This window comes from Mastomys coucha, unplaced genomic scaffold, assembly GCF_008632895.1.
Source record: "Mastomys coucha isolate ucsf_1 unplaced genomic scaffold, UCSF_Mcou_1 pScaffold15, whole genome shotgun sequence".
NCBI classification, from domain to species: Eukaryota; Metazoa; Chordata; class Mammalia; order Rodentia; family Muridae; genus Mastomys; species Mastomys coucha.
In genome coordinates this window covers 60,733,817-60,742,410 of record NW_022196897.1, presented here as the reverse complement: position 1 = coordinate 60,742,410, position 8,594 = coordinate 60,733,817, and the positions used below count along the sequence as shown (strand labels likewise).

Genomic DNA, 8,594 nt, shown 5'->3' with positions numbered 1-8,594 from the left:
TAAAGATTTTAAGGCTCTCCATTCATGTCTTTGGTAAGATTTCCAATAAAAGTATCAGGTAGCACCAAGTGTGTTTTCCTTCCTTCTCTTCTTCTTTCTTTCCTCCTTCCTTTATCTCTTTCATTCTTTCTTTGTTTCCTGTTTTCATAATTTTGCTTTTGACATTGTGAATATTCTCCAGTACTATCTTTTGAACTAATAACTAACTAGAAATTAATGTTAATAAATTGTAGTTGTTTATTAATATAGGTCAAGTTTTTGTGTGTTTGTATAACAGGACTAGAAAATGAAGTTGGGGCTTCAGTACTCTACCACTAGGGCCTCCTTTAATATTTTGGAGTTTTAGCATACAGAGCTAAATTGCCCAAACTTGCTTCAAGTTCAAGATCTTCCAGTCTCAGCTATCCAAGTAGCTGGTATTGTGATCATATAAGTAGATCAATCTTTTGAATTATCCATTCCCAGTTTTAAGTGAATCTTCCTATTTAAATACAACGTATAGTAAGAGGGGCACTTGTTCTTAAATCTATCTTAAAAGTACCACAAATAAAATTATTTAAATACTTAGAAAACTCTTTTTACTATCCTGTATAGCACTTACCCAAACTAAATTTTATAGTGAGTTTTTATATGTGAGACAGACATCCTTAAAAGCCTTTGTTGCATTTTGTATATTGATTTGGTTATTTTAGGACAAACTGATTGCCTCTTACAAAACTTATTTTTAGCTATCTAACATGTAATATGAAAAAATTATTAACTATGACTTACTAAACAACATAAACTTCAAATATATACTAGAATTTAGTAACAGATACTATCATTACCACCCTGGCAAATGAATTTACTAAATAACTTTGTTTCTTAGAATAAAATTCATTTCTCTTTTAAATGAAATGAAACAGATTATACATGTACTGAGTTATGTGTAGACCACGAAAACTATTCTTTGCCAAACCTGATAGAATATCAATTACTATTACTTACACATAACAAAGTGATTTAAATGTATCTTTTTATTACTTTTGTTGTTGTTGTTGTTTTTGTTTTTTGACATAGGGGTTTTCTGTGTAGCCCTGGTTGTCTTGGAACTCACTCTATAGACCAGGCTGGCCTCGAACTCAGAAATCTACCTGCCTCTGCCTCCCAAATGCTGGGATTAAAGTCGTGCGCCACCACTGCCCGGCTTTTATTGTTGTTAATTAATAAAACTTCTTAAAATTTTTTTGAAATTAAATTTATTTATACTTCTCTTTACCCTTTCCTCCCTCCAAACCCAGAATATACTCTTTCCAACTTTCCTTCAAATTCATGACCTCTTTTTGTTTGTTTCAACAAATTACTACTTCATGTATATATGTATGTACATAGATGTTCCTAAATATAACCTGTTGACTCTCTATAATACTAACTGTATGTATGTTTGAGACTGGCTCTTTGACACTAGACAATCAGTTGGTATATTCTTCCCTTGGTGTAGGGTTGCGGCCTTGGGGTCTTTCCTCTGTCCAGTTTGGCATGTTCATTGGTAGCATTCTTGTTCAGCTCGCATTTGGACAAAATCATGTTGGTGAGACTTTATGGATGAGAGAAGGAATTAGTAGGATACAGGTGATCTGTCTGATCAGGGAAATGGAAAAGGGAGGAGGCTCCTTAAAAAGAGACAAAGAGATTGATATAGAAGAAGGGGTGGAGAGGAGGGGAGGGTAAAGGAAAGTAGCAGTATACAAGTGGTCTGATAAGGGAAGTGGGGAAAGGAATGTTCTTTAGGAAAGGGGAGGCAGGTCAATACAAAAGAAGAGAGGTGGGTAAAATAACAAGGATGTCTGAAAAAGCCACCAAGAATCATACTTTTTTTTTATTTATAAATTTTAACTTAGAAAACTGTAATATTCCGTGTATGAATATACATACACTTTTAATGAACCTTTCTTATCTGGTCAGATGAAACTTCCTCCAAGAGCCAAAGACTACCTAACAAAACCTCCAATACCAGACATGAGATACTCTCTTTTTAGTTGTTGTCCAAGAGACTCACAAAACATTCAGTCTATTGCTGTTGTCCTTGATAAACCCCCAGAGGTAGAAGGTAAGTTTGTATTGCCAAGACACCATGTACTTTAGAAGTAAGGCTAGAGAGATGGCTCAGTGGTTAAGAGCACTGACTGCTCTTGCAGAGGTCCTGAGTTCAATTCCCAGCAACCACATAGTAACTCACAACCATCTGTAATGCTGTAATGGGATCAGATGCCCTCTTCTGGTGTGTGTCTGAAGACAGCTACAATGTACTTGTGTGTGTGTGTGTGTGTGTGTGTGTGTGTGTGTGTGTGTGTGTGTGTAATAATTGTTAAGAACAAAAAAAGAAGAAAGTAAGGCCCAAAGATCCCTCAGTTTGGACTGACCTATGCCCCTTCCCTGAAGACTAACTTTCATATCAGAAATTGCCATGCATGCTTCCAAAGGAGGGAGGCAATGAACAATCTTATCCAGCTGTGATACCTATGCTATGATGCCACAGCATGACAAAATAACCCTGATCATGCAGTAGTGGTGTGCATACTTTGGTAGTAACCAACAACTCTCTAATTGGACTTAAGACCCACTCAACAAGAGGGAGACCAAGAGGTACTGGAAACCTAGCCCAGTGCTAGTGAATTCATGGTTATTGGAGAAGAATCTACAACAACCTATTTTTTTTAATGTGCATTGGTGTTTTGCCTGCATATATTGTCTATGCGAGAGTGTTAGATCACCCTAGACTTTAAGTTACAGACAGTTGTGAGCTGCTATGTGGGTGCTGAAAATCGAATCCTCGGCCTCTGAAAGAACAACCAGTGCTCTTGACTACTAAGCTGTATCTCCAGCCCCTACCATCGGTTCTGGAATACAATAGTCTAAGGATACATTGACCTTTTACTGTTTAGGGATATGCTAGCATAAATTGTATTGTGTGCTTTCATACAGTGTTGTTAGTATTGTTGGGCTGTAGGAAACTATTTGCACACACTTGATTTTTACATTGCTTGACTTTTTTTCTCATGGTTTTGTTTTTAGGAAGGCCTAAAGACTAATCTTCTAAAAGTATTTCACATTCGGCCTTCTGGTTTAAGAGGTAGGGTAGAGGTTCGGTTTGGTTTGGTGATGCACACTGAATTATAATCCCAGCACATGGGCCTAGGGCAGGAGGATTGCTATAGTTTATAGGCAGACCTGGGATGCACTGATACTCTGTCTCAAAAACTGAGATGTTAGTGAATTATGTGCCTACAATTTTATGTATGCCAGTTTATTAAATATTCTCATTAATACTTTGGGGCTCATGGGTGAAACCTAGATGGTTATAGTTAATGTAAATCTAAATGAGAAGAAATATTCAGTGACTTTTTTAATGTTACTAATTTATTAAGTCCATAGTATTTCTTTTTTAAAAAAATATTTATTTATTATATGTTAGTACACTGCAGCTGTCTTCATACACCCTAGAAGAGGGCATCAGATCTCATTACAGATGGTTGTGACCCAGCATGTAGTTGCTGAGATTCAAACTCAGGACCTTCAGAAGAGCAGTCAGTGCTCTTAACCACTGAGCCACCTCTCCAGCCTGCCATAGTATTTCTTAACTCATGAATATTGGTAATCACTAAATTCTACTTTTATAGATGAGGCTAAATGAAAGTAATTAGGTGAATTTATTCAATTTGAAACTTTGGTGTGGAACTTAGTAAATTAATATATCCTAAACAAAGGCTTAAATAGTCATTCTATTGTAAAAGCACCAATGATACAACATTTAAATTTAGATGTGTACATCACAGGCAACAACATGCACTTTCATTGGTTCTGGTGCCTAACATAGTGCTCAACAATAAGTATGATTCTTGAATAAGTGTAATTCCTTTTTTTCTAAAGTATAAACTTGCATAATTACATTTCCAGGATGAATTTTTAATTTTTAAAAGGTGAATGGAATCAATGAAAATTATTGTTGGTATTTTTAAGTTTTCAAATAATCAAAAGAGCATATAACACATGTACAATAAAGCCCTTCAGTGAGTAACCTATAATGCATACAGTTCCCATGGCAAATAGTGAGCTAGGGTACCCAGTTATGGTATTCATGATTTTTTAGTTTTTAAGCTAAAAAACTTACATAAATGCTAAAACAAACCAAGATATACTGATTAAATTTATTTAAACAGCATATGTCCTTATTGTTCTGCCAGAGAGATCCAGTTTTCACTCCTTAAGTCTTGCTTTCTTTAAATAGTAAAATATGTTTCTATCTAATGCTGGTAAAACATATGAGTTGTTTCTTCTCCAGAGCGAAGTCACCCTGCTGAGAAATGAAGTGGCACAGCTGAAACAGCTTCTTCTGGCTCATAAAGATTGCCCCGTAACTGCCATGCAGAAGAAGTCTGGCTATCATAGTGAGTAACGCTCCATTACCTACAGCTGTAGGCTACATCAGTGACAGACTGCCAGAGTGAACAGAGCTACCAGTGGGGAAAAAAAATGCAAGCTGCAGTTCTAGTACTTAAGATTAAATATCAGAATTTCTGCAAGATAATTATAGTCTGGGATAGGAAGAAAAGTTTTCCTGTTTCTAGCTTTTTTTTTTCTAGGCATTAGTATGGATCACAACTTGGTTAGCTGAATACTTTTAAGTACACTGTTTACTGTCAGTGATCATTTATCTTCACAGGATAACACTTTGTCTTAGATTAACAGAGCCAGTTTTTCCTTTCCGGCCCCCATTTAGTACTGATGAGAATTTTTTCATTTATAGTATTATATCATATTCTTTTTTAGATAACGTCAGCATTGGACAGTGTTTGTGTGGTTGTGAGCTTTTATGTGGTATTGCCACAGTCATAAAAAATACTAAAACAGAACTGTATTGAAATGATTTGCTTATAAGTTCCCTTCTAAATGTTTTCCTCTTCTAAAATGAGATTCTTCTGTTTTCAGCTTTGTAGAGGTTAATTGTGCTTTTTCATTTCTCTGATGTCCTTCTTAACAAGATGCACAGTTTTGGAACCAGCTGTTACTCCTGAGTAAATGACCAATTTTGTCCATCACACACAGATTCATAAAAATAACAGAGCTGGGGATGCATTAGGCAATGTTCATAATACATAACCCACGGCCTTTTTTTTCATTTTTATGATTTAGTGATATTTCAGGATATTTGTAAATGTGAAGATTGTTTCAACCATATGTATCCACTTCATTTAAATTTGCCAATGTCAATAATTCAAAAGAAGGAAACATTTGTGTTGGATGCAAACAGTTCCTCGGGTACTTACAATAAAACTTAATGGCCACCATCTTTACTTTTAGTCTATTGTAAGCAGTTTCATCAAAATAAGGAATATTTTTTAATTTAAAATTTCTGAAGACATAGCTATTCTCAATTGCCATATATATTTAGAATATTGATTTTTGTCTGTTTTGAGTATATAAGTCTCTGTTATTTGATATCTAGTCATTTTGACAGCACAGTGAATCACATTGTGGAGTAAATTGGAACCATATCAAAATATGTTTGGGAGTTGTATTAACAGGCATTGCTGAAGGGATCAGGCCACTATAGTTCTCATCTGACTTAGCTTAATTTCCTGTAGATGCTACTGAGTTCAACATTATACATACAAGATTTTCTTCAACAAGAAAGCTGCATTGGATTCTGATGGCTTAAAAGAAAATATTTGATGATTTTGTTAAAATTAGAAAAAAATTAACTCTTGCATTGTATCTAATTGAAAATAGTCTACAATTTTAAAATCTTTTTATTACTACTTGGATAATCTCAACTATTTTAATTATTATGCAGACAATATATGCAAACCAGTGATTAATGATTGTTTTATATAATTTCAAGCATACAGAAGTGTTAATGTATCTGTTGTTGAATGGGTTGAAAGCCTACATTCATAAATTCTTAGTAAACTTGTGAAAATTCAAGAAAGAGATTTTTGTTTGGAAGGTAGTTACATTTGGTTTTTTTCTTTCCACCTTCTGAAAACAGGGTGTCTTTTCTTCTTGTTATGTGCACTCACACATCAGAGAGGGAGAGGGGTTGAATTCTCAGACATTGGAGGTGCTTTAAGCTAAAAAGTGCTTCTTTTGAGTGCAGCATGTGTTTTCTAGTGTTCTAATTATTCTGGTCATTTTCTCCCCTCGGCTACAAGAACTAGACATATTTTCAGATATAACTCATTGCAAAGTTATTTTATGTATGTGAATTATAATTACCTAATTTATAACTGTGAGTCTAGATAAGGACTCCAGTGTTTCATTTTGAGTCATTCTCTTCTATGTATTTGTGTCTTGTCTTATACTACCAATCAGCCTTCCTGTCTGATGTTTTCGAGAACCTAACATTCAGACAAAGGTTAGCTTGTTGTTTTGCTGAAGAATAATAGGAAAATAAATAACAGCTTTTTAGTATTCTCTCCTTTTGAATTGTCATTGGCAGTGTTTTCTTTAAATATGACTGTTAAATTGGCAGAATAGAATTATAAGGATGTTACAATATTCATTGTTGCTTAAAATATTTTTTTCTGATTCTTACATTCTTTTTAGATTTCTGATTGAGATGTTATTTAAATTGTAGTTTGAGGTCAAATTTGATTCAGGGAAACATTTTTGCACTTACAGAATGTTACGGAAAAGATAGAATTTCACTTCACTCATATATTTTAAAATCTGGTTTTCAAAAATACTTGGATTTGAGGTTGATGTATAAATTCTGTAAGAACTACTGTATTTCAGAAAATTCTCAAAATGAGGAATTTTATTTATACTCATTATAGTTGCCAAGTATTTTTCCCTCCACAAGATAGCCATATCCACCCTCTACATAACAAATCATGGTGTAATCTGCCCATCAATAAATAGACTGGTCTGCATCCTCACATTACTAGAAAGCCTGCATACTTTCTAAGCATTAACCTAGAACTTATTTTTAATGTCAAGTAAAACAAGTCACATGGAAAAGAAAACATTCAAGTTGGACATATCATTACACACCTGTAATTCCAGCACCTAGAAGCTTTGGCAAGATGATTGGCCGTGAGTTTAAGGCCATCCTGTGCTACACAGTAAGACACTGTTTCAAAACATAAAAGAAGGAAGAAAAATAAGACTGTGTAGTATAATGGTATTTCATGTTGTGTGATAGCAAACAAAACTAAGCTGTATCATTTAGGGATTATATACCATTTTGATAAATCTAAAAACATAAGGATCAGATTAAAGAAGTATCCAAAGAGTAACTGCATGTGAAAAAGGGAAAAAAAAACCAGTATCATTGACAATGTGTCAATGGATATGAATACTGGGACCACATTGTGTATGCTATCATGGTGCCTAGAACTTGCAGGTTTAGCAATTATTTATCTCTGTTGAGTATTAAATTTTTTTACCAAATAAAATTCTAGTCTACTGAAATAAAGATATAAGAGATTTTGTTGATCAGGTCTAAATATTGTAAATTTGTTTCCATAAATATTTAGAATCTCCTTTTCATGAAGGTCTTGTCAGTTTCAATATCTTAAGTTTTGTATGGATATATATTTGAATAGCTCTAACAGCTGGTGACATTTAGTCTTTGAATATTACTTATTCTCATGTGTAAGCATCATTAGACTCTAGTGTCATAATCATCCATGACTGCAGTAGATGAAAATTGAGGCAGAAAAAAAAAATACAGTTCTGGTAAATGCAGAGGGAATAAATTGAAAATATAATTTGTATATAAGATTCATTTTGTTTATGCATGTGGTTATAAATTGTTTTTTATATTTTAATAAGGGTGACAGGTAGGCAAACGGACTAGCTTTGTTAAATGCGTTGCTCAGTACATTCTTGAACAACTATCTGTGAACAACTATAGCAGCTATAGTCCAAAGGCCTACCTCACTTTCTTGTTGTATTAAGACCAGGTCTTGCTCTGTAGCTCACACTGGCCTAGAACTCTATATAGCCCAGGTTGTCCTCAAATTTGCAGTCTTTCTGTCTCTGCCTCTGAAGAGTCCTGAAATTGTGGATGTGTACTGCCACTTCGTCCTGCCTCTTTGTGTGTGTGTGTGTGTGTGTGTGTGTGTGTGTGTGTGTGTGTGTGTGTGTGTGTGTGTATGTATATTTATTTTTTGGACAGGGTCTCATTATATAGCCCAGATTGGCCTTGAATTTAGAGATCTGCCTACTTCTTTACCTCTGGAGTGCTGGAATTAAAGTCTTGCCACCACCACATTTAGATCTGCCTCATTTTCTTTGACCCTATTTTGCAAGTATGCACACCCTGATGATCCCATGATACACGGCTGTGACTTTTTTTAGCCTGTCTCAGACACAGTTGGCTACTTCCTGACTGGAGCTACTATTCAGTTTATTTCTTTTGTACAGCTTGTCCTGCGGTGTACAAAGCAGTTGGTGCTTTAAAACACCTTTCAGCTTTGAGTATGGATTCATCTCAATAATGCTTTTTTTGTCAATACTTGTATTTTTCTTTTTACCACTCAGCTGCTGATAAAGATGACAGTTCAGAAGACCTTTCTGTGCCGAGCAGTCCACATACAGAAGCAATCCAG

At 34.7% G+C, this 8,594-nt stretch overlaps 1 long non-coding RNA gene across 2 annotated transcripts; it reads left to right on the top strand.

Annotated features, from left to right (window-relative positions):
- The first annotated feature begins 1,192 nt into the window (after window positions 1–1,192).
- LOC116090322 lies at window positions 1,193–8,594 on the top strand. 2 transcript variants are annotated; one of them, XR_004118645.1, is made up of 4 exons: window positions 1,193–2,089; window positions 3,055–3,112; window positions 4,322–4,427; window positions 8,527–8,594. It is a non-coding gene; the product is annotated as an uncharacterized LOC116090322 (long non-coding RNA). The 2 variants fall into 2 exon arrangements; XR_004118644.1 differs by lacking the exon at window positions 3,055–3,112 and having other exon boundaries at window positions 1,203–2,089.